Raw genomic sequence first — 20,019 nt, forward strand, 5'->3', positions numbered from 1 at the left:
AGATCAACATTCAAGCAGATACTAGGACATAAAATATTCAAACAAATGACGAGCCTCCTGTAATGATTAGGACCACCCCTACATTGAATATTCAATTTTCTTTGGAAATCATGGAAGATCCATTAGAACCATTTTCAATGCAGATCAAAACAGATTTGGATCTCACAGATCTAGACAATTGGACAATTACAATGAATGAGCAAATCAAGCAGATGAATGAAGAATATTTGTTGAATCGAGATATTCATAATAAATTGTGAGCTGACTTCAAAAACTGAATGAATCAACTGTCTCCTGACATAAAATCTAGATTGAAAAAAGGGTTAATTCGAATCAAAATTTTTGGTTCTATTTTCCAAAACAAGAGCATTCAATTCATTAGGAAGAAAATGCCTTATTTTATGAAATTTTTTTCATTTAAGGGAAAAATTAGCGCTTATCGATCTCTAAATAAGTATGTTGACTCTCATCGAGTCAAATTTACAATTTTACGTCCAATTGAGTAGAAATATTGAGGCAATTCAAAAAAGATTCACTCCAAATAGAAATGTAAACCCTTCTATCAAAAAGAAGGAAACCCCAAAAATATCTCAAGCATATGTATTTCACAAGATATGGCAACAGGTAATAAGCATGAGAGGATCCTATGCGAAGGATTTATTAAAATCCAGAGCATCATCTTCTTTCATTAAACAAAATGTCAAGGACTTTTTGGATTTGCAAGGACTATTGAATTGTAAAGATCCTCGAGAGTTGACTGCTAAGGACTGGAAGTAGTGGTTGAAATGGTGTGCTGACTACAAAATAATGTCGCAGAAAAACAAAAAAAATATTAGTAGCCGATTCGGGTGGAATGACTTTGCATCCTTTTTGGGAGAAAAATAATTCGCGTGTTTTTTGAGGCGGTTGAAAACTTCATCAAGCGTCATAGATATGAGCTTTTTGCTTATAGTTATCTGGATCATTTGAAAGAAGATAATCACAGATGCACGATTCAATACATACCAGAACCAGATTATCAAGCTATTACCAATTTTCAACAGATGAAGAATCATGGGTACTCTAAGAAGAAGAGGAAAAATGATTTTGATTCTTCGAAAAAGAAGAAATTCTAATTAATCAACAACTAAGAAGAATTCGTATTAAAAATTCCATTTTTGGTTGTTTTCAGATATAAGAAAAAAAGTTAAAAATGCCTCAAACCTTGATGACCTTTTTCCTCTGGATATAATCAGAAAACACATCAAACACGTGGGAATTCAGGGAAATTCAAATAGTGCAAGATTTCGATGTCGATGCTTATGTAATGGAAAGTCTTAGGAAGAGAGAGGATGAAAAAAGGAGTAAAATCGTAGAACTTCAAAAAATAAAAGAGGAAAGAAGACAACTAAAACAAGAAAGACAAAAGATGAAAGAGTAGAGATTGCAAAAATTAGAATTGGCAACTACTCCAGAAGAAGTGAGAACCTGAAAAGGGCGTTTAAGCTAGAAGATGAGCATAAACGCTTAGAGAGAATGTAAGAACTAAAGAAAAGGTTCCAATTTCCCATTCTAGCTTGGGTGCCATACCTTCCAAATCCATTTTGATTATCTCTATAGTACAAGTACCTATCCATATGATCACGCTGGGGTCTCTATCTTTTCTTATTCGAATACCAAGTTTTTTGTAATCCTTCATAATCATTCAATTGAGCTGAGATATCTCCTTCTTCCAATTCTGCCATTGCATAGCGAGGTTCTAATAAAATCATTACTCCAAGTGCATTTTGAAGAAAATAAGCGCATGTCTTTGTACCCACAACTAAAAAGAAACTATCTTCAATCTTTTGATATAACCAAGATACACAGCTAATTGGACAAAAAGTATGATAATTACCCGTCTCACATTCGACAATGAGAGTTTCATCAATTTTCACTGACATAAATGATTATAACTATGTTGATTAAATCATTGTAAATCCAAGTAAATTTTCCTTATTATTTTAAAGTTTCCCCTCATCAATAGGATTGAGATAAAGGTTAGAGAGCAAACTGAATAATTCCCGATCTAGAATCTCCTTTGGCACAATACCTTCTGGTTGGGATAATATTTTATCCGCTATGTCTAAATAATATTCACATACATAGTTAAGAGATAGTTCGGATCCAACCATTTCAAATAAGGTTTTGCCCTTGACTCTTGAAACTCGAATATCTTCAATAAGAGTTAACACTTCTATTATGGGCATTGGACATGCTTCTACATATTTATTGATAAGATCTCTTTTAGATGTATGATTTCCAACCAAACTTGCTAATTGCAGTGGATGTGTACGATCTTTTTCCCTGATAGAAGTTGATGGTATGATGAAAGAATAAGTACCCAGTCAACTACTGGGAGGGGGGGGGGGGGTGAATCAGTAGATAGAAAAATTGATACAAACTTCACCAATCTCAAAATCAATCTCTCAAAGTAAACTTAGAACTATCAATGTAATACCACTGTCAAGATAAACCGGTTGACTATTACAACAAATTAACAGTAAATAACTTCTTCATTTCTCAATACTTCCGATTATCATGACTTATTAAAGTAGTTAAGTAGTTAAGTAAATCAACCATAAAAATATAACCACAAAAACATTCACCACTTGACACAAATATTTTTGACGTGGAAACCCAAACAGGTAAAAACAACGGTGAGCTGAGATTCACAAGATAACTATTTGAACTCTTTAGAAGTTCACCCTGTTAGGAGCTTAGCCTGTTAAAGCTTTACAAAAGTCCTGTTAAGAACTGATCCTGTTAGGAATCACTCAGTTAAGGGATTGACTACAATGCCTTGTTAGAAGCAATACCCTTTAAGGAGTAACCTCGGTAGAGGATTTAAAAATCCAAGCTAATGGATCACCTTGTTAGAGGATTTGAATAACACCAAGCTTGTTAGAGCTTACCCGGTTAGGGGATTTCAATTCTGCTATAATTGTTGGAAAACAACAGGAGTTTGCTTATCTATCTGAATAACACTACACTTGCTTGATCAGATCCATTTCATGCTCCTATCTGCCTTTACTCAAACTGCAGATACATCATCCGGTTTGACAACCACACACTCAACTAATCTTTGCCAACTCATTAAACTAAACAACTTCATCGGCCTTATAAACAAATCAATTAGATCGGTAACACAAAAAAAACCTAATTCTCATAGAGATTACAAACAAATCGGTTCAGTAATGACCGTTGGATTACATAGCAATCTATGCACATCAATCAAGAAAACCTTGAATGCTCCTTGATCACCGCTTCATCAAACTTAGTAACTCATCACGTGCTTTGCATTAGATTCAATATATTTGCTCATTCCCTAGACAAAAACTATTACAATAACTTGCCAAAATCTCTTGAAGTTGTCTTCATACAATAATCATACGTGTCATAATCATTACCGCTCATCATCAAATCATAAACCAATATAGCCAATTCACCAAACTTAATCGGTTAGGGTTTATCAAAAACAACAGGTAGGGTTTACCAGTTACATCAATAGATAGGGTTTATATTGGTTATAGTTTCCTTCACGTGTTCATCCTATTGGTCACAAAACAATATTACAACAATATCAACAATACCATTACCAGTTAATTGACATCAATGAAAACATAACATATCATTAATGCAATATTCATGCAAATGCCTATAATCTCCCCCTTTAGCATTGATGGAAATACAAATATCAATACCATTGATTGCTACGTGATTGTGAATAACAATCCTGGTTTACATTACCAAGTCTTCACCATGCTCTCCATTTCTTCATTTTGTCGCTGGTTCTTCTTCCCATAATCACATAATTCTTCTCCCCCTTTGACATAAATGCCAAATTGAAAGTAAAACATGTAATGTCAAATTTCACCATGCATCATCAACAATCTACAACTTGATGCTCCCCCTGTGGAATAAATCCACTTCTACACCAATCCTTCTGTAAAATTCTTTAAGTAGCTCTGGGATTGATGTAATCTACATCATACTTAACTGACTTCATGAAGAGGGACAACCCCTAGCTGAATTATAAGATACTCAAATGTAGTCTTAGGCAGAGGTTTGGTAAAAATATTTACAAGTTGCTCCTTGGTAGAAACATGCTCTAAGATCACATCTTTACTCTGTACTTTTTCCCTCAAGAAATGATACTTTAATTCAATATGCTTGGTTTGTGCATGCAAAACAAGGTTCTTGGAAATATTTATGGCACTTGTATTATCACATAAAATATTTATAGGTTCTGAAATCTTCATCTTAAAACCTTCCAAAATGTGCCTCATCCATATAGCCTGAGGACAATTCATGTAAGATACACCATACTCAGCTTCAACAGTAGATTGTGAAGTACAACTTTGCTTTTTACTCCATCTGCATCTGTGTACACCTTCAAGTCAAAATTTCCTCCATATGGATACCATAATCCATAATCAATAGTACCTTTCAGATATCTAAAAATTATTTTGGTTGCTATCAGATGTGTTTCCTTAGGATTCTTCTAGAATCTAGAAACTATGCCAACTGCATGAGCTATGTCCGGTCTGCTATGAACAACAATAGTGCAATTTTCCAATCATTGACCTGTATTTGTTCACATCAACAAATTTGGACTCATATTCCTTAGACAACATGTAACCATTGGTGTCCAAACTAGTTTACAATCACTCATGCCAAATGTCTTTAAGACCTCTTTCACATACTTAGACTATGTGACAAAAATACCATTCTTCATTTGCTGTATTTGCAAGCCTATGAAAATTTTTGTTTCTCCCACTAAAGACATTTCAAACTCATTTTTCATTTCATCTGCAAAACTGTTGCTCATGTCATCATTACCTCCAAATATGATATCATCAACAAATACTTCGCTGACTAGTATTTTATCTCCTTCAAATTTGAGATATATGTTACTATCATCACTGGTTCTCAGAAATCCTATCTTCAACATATGTGTATGAAGCCTTTCATACCATGCTCTCGATGCCTGATTTAATCCATATAAATCTTTATGCAATCTGCATACCATGTCTTTCTTACCATTCAAAGCATAACGATCTAGTTGCTCAATGTATACTTCTTCTTCTAGTATCCCATTCAAAAATGCTGACTTAACATCCATCTACTATACCTTGAATTTCTTATGTGCTGCAAATGAAAGTAAAGTAAAGTTCTGACACCTTCCAGTCTTTGCACTGGTGCAAAAGTCTCACCATAGTCTTCTCCTTCCTCTTGTGCATAACCTTTGCAAACCAACCTAGCTTTTTTGCGAACTACAACACCATCTTCATTCAACTTGTTCCTGAATACCCACTTAGTACCTATCACATTTTTATTTATTGGTCGGGGTACTAGGGTCCATGTTTTGTTCTTCTTAATTTGATCTAATTCCTCCTCCATAGCTTTAACGCAATGATCATCACCAAATGCTTCCTTAGCAGTTCTTTGTTCAATAGTGGAGATCATGCAAGAATTCTATCTGATTCTTCTTCTAGTTAGTACTCTAGCATCCTTATCCCCAATAATCTGTTTAGGATTGTGATCCAGTCTCACATATCTTGGAATAACATGATCATTATCTTCAGGTTCAGCTTCTTCATTATCATCATCTTCTTAAGAATTTATCTGTTCCGGTTGAACTGGTACACCAATATTTTCTTTGGCAGTTTCAGATTTCATAGTCTCTAGTTCCAAAAACAAAATGCAAGGATCTTCATCCTTTTTCTCCAAACTGGTTTCCTCTAAGATTTCAAGATATTCATCCACTCAAACATCAACACTCTCAATAATTCTCTGTGTCTAGTTGTAAAACACTTGTAGTCCTTACTCTTGGTGGAATAGCCAAGAAATATACCTTCATCACTTTTAGCCTCAAATTTGCTAATATAATCATCTCTCTTAATAAAACATTTGCTTCCAAATATTTTGAAATAACTAGCATCAGGTGATCTACAATACCGATATTCATAAGGAGTCTTGTCCTTACCTTTCTTTATGAAAATCCACTTCATAGTGTAGACAGCCGCGCTGACAACTTCTCTCCAAAATTTTTTCGCTATACCTCCTTGTATCAACATCGTCCTAGAAGCTTCAACAACTGACCGACTCTTTCTCTCCGCAATACCATTCTACTGTGGTGTCCTCAGTGCAGAAAGCTTTCGTTTGATACCATTTTCTTCACAATACCTAGTGAATTCCTTAGAAGTAAATTCACCGCCTTGATCTGTCCTCAGATACTTTATCTTCTTACCGCTTTCCTTCTCAGCTAAGGCCCCCAATGCCTTGAACTTACCAAAAGATTCAGTCTTATCCTTCAAGAATGTGACCCACATCATCCTTGAGCAATCATCAGTGAAGATCATAAAATATCTATCATCTTGAATACTTTTTGTCCTTATTGGTCCACAAAAATCTGTATCAACCAATTCCACTAAAAAAGGTTTTCTCTTGAAAGTTGAGGATGTCATCTTTCCCAAATGTCATTCTTTGCATAGAGCATTAACTAGTTTTCCCAACTGAGGCAAACCTCTCACTATCTTGGACTTACTCACTTTAACAATGTTATCAAAGTTTATATGACAAAATCTCCTATGCCAAAGCCAACTATCATCTATCTTTGCAATTAAACAGTTGCTGACTTTAGGATTAAGGTGAAACAAGTTACCTTTAGTTTGCTTCCTAGTTGCAATCAGTTCACCTTTGTTGCCATAGATTTTACACATATCATTTTTAAGCTCCAATGGGTATCCTGTGTCATTGAGTTGTACCACACTCAAAAGATTGTGCTTTAGACCTTCAACCCAGTAGACATCATCTGTACTACTCTTTCCATTAAGAGAAATAGTTCCCTTACCTTTAACCATGCAGGGTGATTCATTACCAAATCTTACAACTCCGCCATCAAATTCCTTCAAAGAAATAAATTTTATCTGATCACCGGTCACGTGATGTGAACAACCACTATCAATGATCCAATCATCAGAGTTATCCATCCTAGATGCTAATGCCTCCTGGTCTGATATCTCTTCTTTAATAGCTACAAACACAATGTCTTCATTAGTATCACCATCAACAACAATAAGACAATCTCTTTTGCCTTTACCCTTATACTCCTTGAATTTCTCTCATTTGTTCTCATTATCACTATTAGGACAGTTCACAGCAATGTGTCCAATCTTGTTGCATGCAAAACATTTCAAAGGTAATTTACCTCTATATTTACCTATGCCTCTAGGCAACCACTTGGCCAACAATGCTTCAAGCTCAACTAAACTGTCTTCATCATCAACTTCTCTGCTGGATCTAGATTCATAACTATGACTAGCATCTCTACTTTTTCTTATAGATGGGTTAGAAACAAAAGCTCTAAATGTAGACTCATATTTTTGTTCACTACCACCATAACCATTTAATTCAAAAGCAGTAAGATTGCCAATGATGGAGTCAAGAGTTACCTTAATTTTGTCAATGGACTTCAGCTCCTGAATAGCTGCAACTTAGATAGTGTAGACCAGTAGTAGGGTTCTCAGTACCTTACTGATCACTATGGAATATTCCACTTTACCTCCTGCACTCTTAATTTCACTATCTCCTTTATCCTTTGACCATACTATTGGATATTATCACCTTCAACCATCCACATGTCATCAAACTTTCCTCTTAGACTCTCTTCTTTAGAAATCTTAACATGTTCATCACCGCTATAAATCTTTTCAAGTTTTTTCCATACCTTATATGTAGTTTCAAGACCATGAACATCTACATACTCTACATCAAACAAAGAACTGATAATAGCCTCTAATGCTTGATGATTTTCTTGTTGCTCTTTCTTCTGATCATCAGTCAAAATCCTAGTAGGTGCAACATATGTGGTATCAACATGTTCCCAATACTGACTTCCCAGACTCTTGATATAAATTTTCATTATGTCACTCCATATCCTGTAGTTCTCTCTATTAAAATTCAGACCTTCCTTCTTCATCATGATCTACAAGACCTTTACCTCAAGCTGTTAGGCTAAGACCTTAGAGGACCTGATAGGCTCTGATACCAATTGATGGTATAATGAAAGAATAAGTATCTGATCAACAACTGAGAGGGGGGCTGAATCAGTAGATAGAAAAACTGATACAAACTTCACCAATATCAAAATCAATCTCTCAAAGTAAACTTATAACTATCAATGTAATACCACTGTCAAGATAAAAACTCATAAGATAAACCAATTGACTATTACAACAAATTAACAGTAAACAACTTCTTCATTTCTCAATACTTCCGGTTATCATGACTTATCAAAGTAGTTAAGTAGTTAAGTAAATCAACCATAAAAACATAACCACAAAAACATTCACCACTTGACATTTTTGACGTGGAAACCCAAATAGGAAAAAACCATGGTGAGATAAGACTCACAAGATAACTAATTTGAACTCTTCTAAAGTTTACCCTATTAGGAGCATAGCTTGTTAAAGCTTTACAAAAGTCCTGTTAAGAACTGATCCTGTTAGGAATCACCCGGTTAAGGGATTGACTACAATGCCTTGTTAGAAGCAATACCCTATAAGGAGTAACCTCGATAGAGGATTTGAAAATCCAAGCTAATGGATCACCTTGTTAGAGGATTTGAATAACACCAAGCTTGTTAGAGCTTACCCAATTAGGGGATATCAATTTTGCTGTAATTGTTAGAAAACAACAGGAGTTTGTTGATCTGTCTGAATAGAACTACACTTGCTTGATTAGATCCATTTCATGCTCCTATCTTCCTTTATTCAAACTATAGATACATCATCTGGATCGGCAACCACACACTAAACTGATCTTTGCCAATTCTTTTCCAACTCATTAAACTAAATAACTTCATCAACCTTATAAACAAATCAACTAGATCGGTAACACAACAAAAACCTAATTCTCATAGAGATTACAAACAAATCGGTTCAAGTATGACTATTGGATTACATAGCAATCTTTGCACATCAATCAAGAAAACCTTGAATGCTCCTTGATCACCGCTTCATTGAACTTAGTAACTCATCATACGCTTTGCATTAGATGCAATACATTTGCTCATTCCCTAGACAAAAACTGTTACAATAAGTTGCCAAAATCTCTTGAAATTGTCTTCATACAATAATCATATGTGTCATAATCATTACCGCACATCATCAGATCATAAACCAATATAACCAATTCACCAAACTTAATCGGTTAGGGTTTATGAAAAACAATAGGTAGGGTTTACCGGTTACATCAATAGATATGGTTTATACCAGTTACAGTTTCCTTCACTTGTTCATCCTACCAGTTACAAAACAATATCACAACAATATCAACAATATCATTACCGGTTAATTGACATGAATGACAACATATATCATTAATGCAATCTTCATGCAAATGCCAACATAAGCAGTAATACGATTAGCTGCAAGTAATGCATCAAATCCATTATCTGTAATAATGACACAATAATCTGCATAGTTCAACGGAGCAGCAAAACTTCCATAAACCCCGTCGCCCAATACATCAAATAATATTATATCATATTCGTAAAATGCATTTAATTCTTTTAACAATTTCATAGTCTCTCATACCACATATCCCCCGTATCTAGCTCTTGCAGGTGGCCCCCTAGCTTCCACACAATCTACCCCTCCATAACCTTTATGAATGACATCTAAGACTACAAAGTATCTATAATTATAGGTATCAAAAATCCTGTCAGAGTAAAAGTACTATCATGTTTGGGATCGCATCCAATCTATAACACTTTTTCACCACGTCTAGCTAGGGCAATTGAAATATTACAACTAGTGATTGATTTACCAATTTTGCCTTTTCCATAAACTGCTATTTTCATCTTTTCATAACCTTTTATTTCTTTTTTATCTTTCGAACTTGTGATTCGTTTGATCTAATTTTGAGTTGAACTTTGCCTTATTTATATAATTGTAGCATGTTACATTGTTTGACATTGTTTTTTTTTATCTCCCTCACATCTTAAACCTCATTCTCTCTTGAGTAAATGGAGGAAGCCAAGCAAAATACCCTTCCTCCATTCCCAGATCATTGCAATTTTATTCACTAATTTGAAGCAGATGGAACTCCCTGCTAATTAAGACTGAGTCCTCTTTGTTCAAATAATAGAATGAAAAAACCAATTGACTGCATGGCAAATGATAAGAGGAGAAGATATGTTTGGGATTCGATTTGGTTATTGCCTACAAATGAATGCTTTTTATATGTTATATGTGATGCCGTGTATGGTTATTTCAATGAATCAATGGAAAACCAAGGAAATAGTTTTGAAAAGATCCCAATCCTCCCATCGATTGAGTTTGTTCTTTTTTCAAATATCTGTATTTTCTTCTTATATTTTGTTATATGTATATATCAACATACATACATAACATTTGTTATATGTGTATATATACATACATACATACATATAACATAATGTATCATCAATCACTCATCATTTGCTTCATGATAGAAAATTACAATGAATTGAATCTGGTAAAATTTTTTTACCAAGCGAACGACAGGGATCGAACCCATGCGTGGTGGATTCTTAATCCACTCCCTTGGAACCACTTGGCTAACAGTTGGTGGGTGGGATTAGAATTCCAAAAATAACCAGTTAATATATCAACTTCTTGGCCCCCTTTTGTCCTCCCACCTACCCCAACTATAGAAGGTTGGGGCCCAATGAACCGTCCCAATGAACACCCACCTGCTGGGATTCCAGGTGGATATAGTTGTTGTTTGACCGCCGCTTTCATGTCACATATATAATATAATTCCATCATTATACACAAAGTAGCAACTAATCCAACAAGCCAACCTATAATAGGAACCAACCAACCTACAACTTTCGGTTACTCTAGCAGGTTAATTAATTAAGGGTGGGAGGGCCCCTACAATTCTATGGCCCTACTATTCTAAAGGCACTGATTAATTCAAAATTTAGTTTGTTCAATCAATTCTGGAAACATATATTGGTCTGGTAGGTACCGATCCATAAAATCAGGGGCACAACTCAGGCACCCATCATTTCTTAGCCCAGACCCAAAGGGGTAATATGAAAATGTGTAAACTATAAAAATGGGTCAAGGTAGATTGACCCGCACTAGCACTCCCGTGTAATAACTCTACCAAAGGAGTTCCTATTAATAGAATGGAATTAGGCACACCAGTCACTATTTTCACTACCCAATAACCAATTTGATCCGAGGGCAAAGAATAACTAGTTACACCAAAAGATACAGTTAATATGACTAGAATTACACCTGTAACCCAAGTTAATTCATGAGGTTTTTTGAACCCACCTGTTAAATAAACGTGAAATACATGTAATATCATCATTAAAACCATCATAATTTCTGACCATCGATGGACCAATTGGATTAGCCAACTGAAGTTAACTTTAGTCATTATGTATTGAGTAGAGGCAAAAGCTTCTAGAATGATGGGATGATAGTAAAAAGTCATAGCAAAACCGGTAGCTACTTGTACCAAAAAAGAAGTCAGTGTGATTCCCCCAACCCAATAAAATATATTTACATGAGGAGGAGCATATTTACTAGTGATATCATCCACAATCGCCTGAATCTCAAGACACTCTTCAAACCCAGAGCTAGTTGGTTCTCCTCGAAATGCGTTGAGGCACAATGGTTGACTAGATCTTCTAGGGGTAAAGCATTGTTTTGGTGCGGGCTACGTGAGCGGTACCAAATGGAGATAAACTCTGAATACTAGAGATAAACAAGGGTCAACCAATGAGACGATGGGGGATAAGCTTCATCATCAAGAGGGAAACAACCTAGATCACCAGCTTAGGCCCCTAAATGATCGCTGAGTGATGAAGGAGGTAGGAGTGCAAAGATAGCCAAGAGGTTCGCCTAGAAGCAATGATCCTTGAAAGAGTGCATAATAACTTACTGCTTGAGTGCTCTTGCACCGAAGATGATCGAGACTAAGTGATTTGCCAAAGCTGTGGGATGTAATAAAAAATGCATCGTTAGGGGAGCGTTCCACCTCAGAGGAAAGTGTCTGTGTGAGAAGGTGTGGATGAGGTGGAAGTGAGAATGTCGGCTTGAGTAACGCAAACATTAGTGAGAATCCAATGCCCCAAAAACCTAAGGATTCCTTCACAAGGTTCATCCATAGAGGGTGATTCAAGGCCTAAGATCAGGCCAAAAAGTGTAGTTGATGGACAACAGGTTAAAATTATTGTACTACCTTTTGTTGGTCCCAAGGGATGAAGTAGGCTAAGTTAGCCGTCTTTCTAGTTTGCGGTATAAGATTAGAAGGTGACCTTGAAAAAGCAGGGTGAGAATGAGGTAGAGAAAATACCTTGAGCCGATGTCTGATGAATTCCAGTGTGTTTTGACATTGGGTAACCCACGTCATACTCCCAAGAAAATCTCTAACGACCTTCAATAAATGGGTACCTATACCTGAAACCGACATAGGTAGGTAGGTAGAGAATACCTAGGGGTGCGAGATAACTCTCTCTAAGGAACTCGATAAAATAGCTTTGTAACTTCAGGAGAAGGGGTGCCTCCTTGTACAAAAGAGGTTGTAGTGACCAGGCCGGGTGATCTTTTACCCAAAAAATAGGTCTCTGCAAAGTTGTAAGATGATGTATGGGGGTTGACGCCTGCCTAGTGCCGAAAGGTTAAGGAATTTTGTGACCTAATGATAGGGAAGCCAGTGACCGAAGCCTTGGTGAATGGTGGCCATAACTATAATGGTCCTAAGGTAGAGAAATTCCTTGTTGAGTAGGTTTCAACCTGCACGGAAGGCGTAATGATCTGGGCACTATCTTGGAGAGAGACTCAATGAAATATATATGTCTGTGAAGATGCAGACTACCTACACCTACACAGAAAGACCCTATGAATCCTTACTATTCCTTGAGATTGACTTTGGGCTCTTGTTGTGCAGCTTAGGTGGAAGGTGAAGAAGGCCCTCTTTCAGGGGGGCATGATCCATCAGTGAGATATCACTCTAGAAGAGCTAGAAGTCTAACCTTGTGATTGAACCTACTGTCCAAGGGACAATCTCAGGTAGACAATTTCTATGCGGCGTAGGCCTCCCAAAAGATAACAGGGGCATGCAAAGGTTTCCTTGGGCTGGCCAAAAATTAGTCCTCGAGTGCAAAGGCAGAAGGGAGCTTGATTGTAAGACTAACCTGTCGAGTAGGGACGAAAGTTGGCTTTAGTGATCCGACGGTGCCAAGTGGAAGGGTCATCGCTCAATGGATAAAAGTTACTCTAGGGATAACATGCCAATCTTCCCCAAGAGTTCACATCGACGAGAAGGTTTGGCACCTCGATGTCAACTCTTCACCACTTGGGGTGGTAGTATGTTCCAAGGGTTGGGCTATTCGCCCATTAAAGCGGTACGTGAGCTAGGTTCAGAACATCATGAGATAGTTCGGTCCATATCCGGTGCAGGTGTTAGAGCATTGAGAAGACTTTTCCTTTTGATGTAATTTAGCGCACAATAATTTTTATATTTTTATCATAAATTTTCACCCCCTGGGATCGATAAACCTTTTGAATTTAATTGACCAACTGATTCTGACTATCCTCCATAGTCATTCTAACACTGGTGAATGACCCCCAAAAGTTTCCGAAAAATATTGCTAGGCATCTGTTCAATTTTTGAAATCTGTTTTTTTGATTTTTTGATATTGAAGTATTTGAGTGGGCTTCTAACAATTGTTCAACTTTAGGAAGACCTTGAATTATATCATCAGATTTTAATCTTAAGTATAACAGAGTTATTAACGTATCTCCTTCATAAAGAATAAAAATATTGTACACATCATTAATCTGATCCTTTGTAAAAACTGCTCGTAATAACTAACTTGTAAAAGCTATTTGTTGATTCAATCAAACAATTTAGTTTGTTTCTTACTTTGCTTTACCTTAATTGAATTAAATTGATTTTTTGGTAAAAGTGACGTCTTAGCCCAAGTGGGAATAACAATCTTTTTTCCACATGTCTATAGAGTTTTTTATAAATAGAAACATCTCTAAAAAAGAGATTTAGAAATGTCATAATTTTTAAAACGAATCACACTCCATATACATCGAGGGTCCATTGATGAAAAGGAACTAGAGAAAGCTTGAATGAAATTCCTACCATTATAGATAGAAGTACAATCCAAATTCCTAGAGAGTTATACATTTGTATATTTATAAGACCATTGGCTATTTCTTGAAGTTCAATCTCTCCTCTAGATAGACCATATAGCCAAGAAAGACCATATGAAATAATAGAAGAACTTGTTCCACCCATAAGTAAATATTTCATAGCAGCCTCATTAGACCGTACATCTCTTTTGGTATATCCAGGTAATAGATAAGAACATAGACTTAAACATTCTAAAGATACAAAGATAGTTGTTAAATCATTAGCACCACATAAAAATATTCCTCCTAGAGTAGTTGTTAATATGAATAACAAAAACTCTGTTACAACCATTTCTATAGATTGAATGTATTCCACAGATAGAGGAATACATAAAGTGGAACATAATAAAATGAGAAACCAAAATATTTTATTAAAATTGTTTGTTTGGAAATTACCAAAAAAACTGATTGTAGGTTCTTCTCTCCATTGAAATAACAAAAAGGTTGTGCTTAGCACTATACTTGTTAAAGAGATGAAATAAAACCAAGTTGTCTTTTTCTGATCAGAAATGAAGTTGATCACTAGAAGAAAGAATAGGCTGAAAAATTAGGATACATTCTGGAAAAATGGAACTTCTATAGAAGAGGAGAAAATGTTTTAGCAAGCACATGTGAGATATGTGGGGTATGCAGGGTATACAGGCCATTTTGCGGTGCATGTGTCTACTGAGACAAGACTATTTTGGTCTCCCGTGTGTTGGCATTTGTGTAGAGTATGTTGACATGATGATATTATGTTGTCATTGATGTCAATATACAGGAGAGTGAACTGGCAATATGCTGAAAAGTGAACCGATATAATATGGTGAACTAATATATGTGCAAAGAAGTGAACAGGTATATTAAAGCTAAGCAACTGGCAAAGAGAACCGGTATAGCGGTATAAACCAGTATATGAGCAATAGGTGAAGTAGTATGTTTGTCCAAGTGAACCGGTATGATGGAATGTGAACCAGCATATGGAATGTTTTCTAGTAAGGCTTAATATGGTATGACTACTGGTTGGTAGTCTTAGCTTAAGGGTTTCCGGTTGAAGTGTTCCAAGCCTATGTGATTCAACCGATGGCATTGTGTGATGAGCTAGCATTATAATCAAGATCAGATCATGTTACCACGTCAGCCTTGGGCACGTGAAGGATCTTGCATGAAGGAGATTCATCCTATCTACCTCGGGAATGTGCAAAGTCTTTGCAAATGGTGGAGAACGCATGATGGGTTATCGCCTCCATAAAATGGTGAAGAACGAATGATGGAGAATATCTTGAGATCTGTTCAAGACCGTTTTATTCAAATGCAAAGTGTTCAATGGCCAAGACTGAACCGCCTAAATTGCTTAACCTAAATGTTTAGGGTTTAGGGTTTATGCTACCGACCTATCTGTTTCCTATAAGGTCAATGTTGTGTTTAATATTGAGGTTGTTGACAAATGGTGTGTGTGTATCTAAGTGTAGAGATACATGATTCTTGCTAGACCAAATGAGATAAGAGGATTGATTCCTGAATAGTGTGTGTGCAGAAGGAAGGAACTTAAACGGATCTGCATTAGGCATTGAGTGCTATTATCAGATCATTGTAATACCTGTTGATCTTTAACCACTTCAACAGTTGGAAAATCCCTTAACCGGGTAGCTTTAACCAGCTTGTTGTAAATCCTTTAATAGGGTGAATCAAACTCATTTAGTTCTTGAAATCCTCTAACAAGGTAACCTCTAATAGGGTTTAACCCTTAACTGGGTATTTAGCCATCCCTTAACCGGGTGATCTCTAACAGGATCGGTTCCTAGCAGAACCTGTTGTAACAGTCTTTAACCAGACTAGGCTCCTAACAGAGTAGACTTCTAAAGAGTTCAAAAGAAACTTGTGGGTATTCATCCCCATTGTGGTTTTTCCTAGTTGGGTTTCCACGTGAAAAATCTATGTCATGTGTAGTATTTTTCATGTGATGATTTAAGTGATTTGTGTGTGAAGGTAAATCATGCTAAGCTAGCTGTTAATATATTTCTGATGATAGATTACCTATTCATGCATAAGGGTGAAATGGAAGTGTAGTATTAAGTTGAGTGGAAAGCTAAGTGATTAACCAGTTAATGCTTGTCACAGTCATTCTTAGCTTTACCGGTTGCACTTTGTTTTAGACCGGTGTGACTGTCTGTCAGACATTTGCACTGTTTGCAATCAAACCGGTTCGGGAAAAGTTTTTGTGACTATACTGATTCACCCCCCCCTCTAACTACCGGTTTGGTACTTATTGTTCATCATTGAGTTATCAACATGTCTGTCATTTCACCATCAAGGCAAACAATAAAATAAATAAATAATTATTTCCCTAAATCCAATACTATATTATACTAGATAGTTTAGGTTTGTTGAATACATTATATATTAAGTATTCGAATAATATATTTAACTAGGTCATTTAGTTTTGTTAACTTTATTTTTCGGATCCTAAAGATGTGAAGTACTTTCCTGGTAGGAAAGTATTCTTCAAAATTTCTATATAGAACATAGATAGTTACCTCCTAAAAATATTTTTCTCTGGATAATCTGAAGTAGATCTCTTTATTTGGAATACTTCTTGTTTAGGGTGGGAGAAAGGAGAAAACCTGATCATTTATCGAAAGTGAAGTTTGAAACTCATGTCATTGGCCCATTCTGTTCTTTCGGTTAACCTGAACGTATTTCTTCTATTTTGGAAGTTTGGGTAAAGGACTAAAGAATAGTTAATTGAGCCGTATGAGGTAGGAAATTATCAAGTATGGTTCTAAGGGAAGAAATTTTTTAGAAGTTGATCTATCTCGACTGAGGAGAACAAGCCATTCAACAGGGAGATCCTAAAATTGTTGAAGCTTGGTTTGATCAAGCTACTGAGTATTGGAAACAAGCTATAGCGCTTGCTCCAAGCAATTATATCGAAGAACAAAATCAGTTAAAGATTATAGGACATTATGGAGAATGAAAATGTCTCGATTATTATCTACGAAATTCTCAAGAGTATGAAATTTATCCAGATAGGATAAATCCATTTTTCATACTATTCGAGAGAATTAGCTTCTCTTATTGCATTGTCATTATAAAAAATATGTCTAAAATAAAACAAAGAATACTTTCTATGGATCATTAAAGAAAAAATCTTTTTTCTATGGGTAAATCCCATCTAGAGATATAATTTATTAAAGATTCATTAATAATTTAGCAATTCAAAGTTCTTTTGAGTTATAAAAGTGATCTATAACATATGGGTCCAGAGATATGGATAAATAAATGTAGATATGAAGATAATGATTGTATTAATATTGATATCTATTTTTACCACTAGACGAGAAAGACGTTTTATATCTCACAAACATCCATTAAGCACCTATCAGATATGTCATAATAAATATGAACTCCTGTCTCAAATCGACTTTCCTATCATAATCTCTCTTGTTTTGAACTGGGAAATAAAGAGAGGAACAAGTTGATAATATATCTTTTTTTTTTTTTTTTTTAATTTGGTGGGTTTTTTCTGATGTCTCGTCTAGAAAGAGAAGTCAATGACCATTCATTCACCAAAACTAGAAGCAAAGATCATAGTAGATAGGGATCCTGTTAAAACCTCTTTTGAAAAATGGGCTAAACCTTGTCATTTCTCAAAGACACTAGCTAAGGGACCTAATACTACCACCTGGATCTGGAACCTATATGCTGATGCTCACGATTTTGATAGCCATACCAATAATTTGGAAGAGATCTCCCGCAAAGTATTTAGTGCTGATTTAGGTCAATTAGCGATAATATTTATTTGGCTAAGTGGGATGTACTTTCACGACACTCGCTTCTCCAATTATGAAGCATGGCTAGGCAATCCTACTCATATTAAACCTAGTGCTCAAGTAGTTTGGCCGATATTAGGCCAGGAAATTTTGAATGGAGATGTGGGTGGAGGTTTTTGAGGAATACAAATAACCTTTGGGTTCTTCCATATTTGGCGAGCATCTGGAATAACTAGTGAATTGCAACTTTACTACACCACAATTGGTGCATTGATCTTTGCAGTGTTAATGCTTTTTGCTGATTGGTTCCATTATCACAAAGCTACTCCAAAATTGACTTGGTTCGAAGATGTAGAATCAATGTTGAACCACCATTTAGCAGGGTTACTAGGACTTAGCTCTCTATCTTGGGCAGGACACCAAATACACATTTCTTTACCTATTAATCAACTCTTAGATGTTGGAGGGGACCCTAAAGAGATACCACTTTCTCATGAGTTTATTTTAAATCATGAGATTTAATCTCAACTTTATCCCAATTTTGCTAAGGGATTGACCCCATTTTCTCCTTGAATTGGTCGGAATATTCAAAATTTTTGACTTTTTGCGAAGGAGTCAACCTAGTAACAGGGGGTCTATGGTTGACTGATACTGCACACCACCATTTGGCTATTGCAGTTCTTTTTCTAATCGCTGGTCATATGTATAGAACCAGTTGGGTTATTGGTCATAACCTCAAGGATATTTTGGAAGCTCATAAAGGTCCATTTACAAGGGAAGGACATAAAGGTCTTTGCAAGATCTTAACTACTTTATGGCATGCTCAATTAGCTCTTAACCTAGCCATGTTAGGGTCTTTAACTATTGTCATATCTCACCATATGTATTTTATGCCTCCCTATCCATATCTAGCTACTGACTATGGTACCTAACTCTCTCCGTTCACACACCATATATGGATTGGTGGATTTCTCATAGTTGGTGTTGCTGCACATGCAGCTAATTTTATGGTAAGAGACTATGAATCGACTACTCAATACAACAATCTTTAGACCGTGTTCAGAGACATCGTGATGCAATTGTATCACACCTCAACTAGGCATGTATTTTCTTAGGTTTCCATAGTTTTGGTCTATATATTCATAATGATACTATGAGTGCTTTAGGACGTCCTAAAGATATGTTTTCAGATACTGCTATACAATTACAACCTATCTTTGCTCAATGGATACAAAACACTCATGCTTTAGCACCTAGTTTGACAGCTCCTAATGCAACAACAAGCACCAGATTAACCTGGGGAGGTGGCGATTTGATAGCAGTAGGTGCCAAAGTAGCTTTGTTACCTATTCCATTAGGAACTGCGGATTTATATCATATTCATGCATTTACTATCCATATGACTTTATTAATATTATTGAAAGGTGTTTTATTTGCTCATAGTTCTCGTTTAATACCCGATAAAGAGAATCTTGGTTTTCATTTTCCTTGCGATGGGCCTGGTAGAGGAGGAACATGTCAAGTATCTACCTAGGATAATGTCTTCCTAGGACTATTCTGGATGTACAATGCAATTTCGGTAGTAATATTTCATTTTAGTAGGAAAATGTAGTCTGATGTTTGGGGTAGTGTAAGTGATCAGGGAGTGGTAACTCATATTACAGGAGGAAACTTTGCACAGAGTTCCATTACAATTAATGGGTGGCTTCATGACTTTCTATGGGCACAAGCTTCTCAAGTAATCCAGTCTTATGGTTCTTCATTATCTACCTATGGCCTTTTATTCTTAGGTGCTCATTTCATTTGGGCCTTTAGTTTAATGTTCCTATTTAGTGGCTGTGGATATTGGCAAGAACTTATTGAATCTATTGTTTGGGCTCATAATAAATTAAAAGTTGCTCCTGCTATCCAGCCCAGAGCCTTAAGTATTGTCCAAGGACATGATGTAGGAGTAGCTCATTACCTTCTGGGTGGAATCGTCACAACATGGGCATTCTTCCTAGCAAGAATTATTGCAGTAGAATAATGACTAGGAT

The 20,019-nt window shown here is 35.9% G+C and overlaps 3 pseudogenes; 1 reads left to right on the forward strand and 2 right to left on the reverse strand.

Moving 5' to 3' along the window:
• Positions 1 to 1,982: 1,982 nt before the first annotated feature.
• On the reverse strand, positions 1,983 to 9,886 carry LOC131052364 (light-independent protochlorophyllide reductase iron-sulfur ATP-binding protein-like; annotated as a pseudogene).
• A 4,226-nt stretch (positions 9,887 to 14,112) lies between these two features.
• On the reverse strand, positions 14,113 to 14,878 carry LOC131052365 (NAD(P)H-quinone oxidoreductase subunit 2 A, chloroplastic-like; annotated as a pseudogene).
• A 2,886-nt stretch (positions 14,879 to 17,764) lies between these two features.
• LOC131052367 (photosystem I P700 chlorophyll a apoprotein A1-like) lies at positions 17,765 to 20,009 on the forward strand (annotated as a pseudogene).
• Positions 20,010 to 20,019: the final 10 nt, after the last annotated feature.

Source organism: Cryptomeria japonica, chromosome 9 (assembly GCF_030272615.1).
Source record: "Cryptomeria japonica chromosome 9, Sugi_1.0, whole genome shotgun sequence".
NCBI classification, from domain to species: Eukaryota; Viridiplantae; Streptophyta; class Pinopsida; order Cupressales; family Cupressaceae; genus Cryptomeria; species Cryptomeria japonica.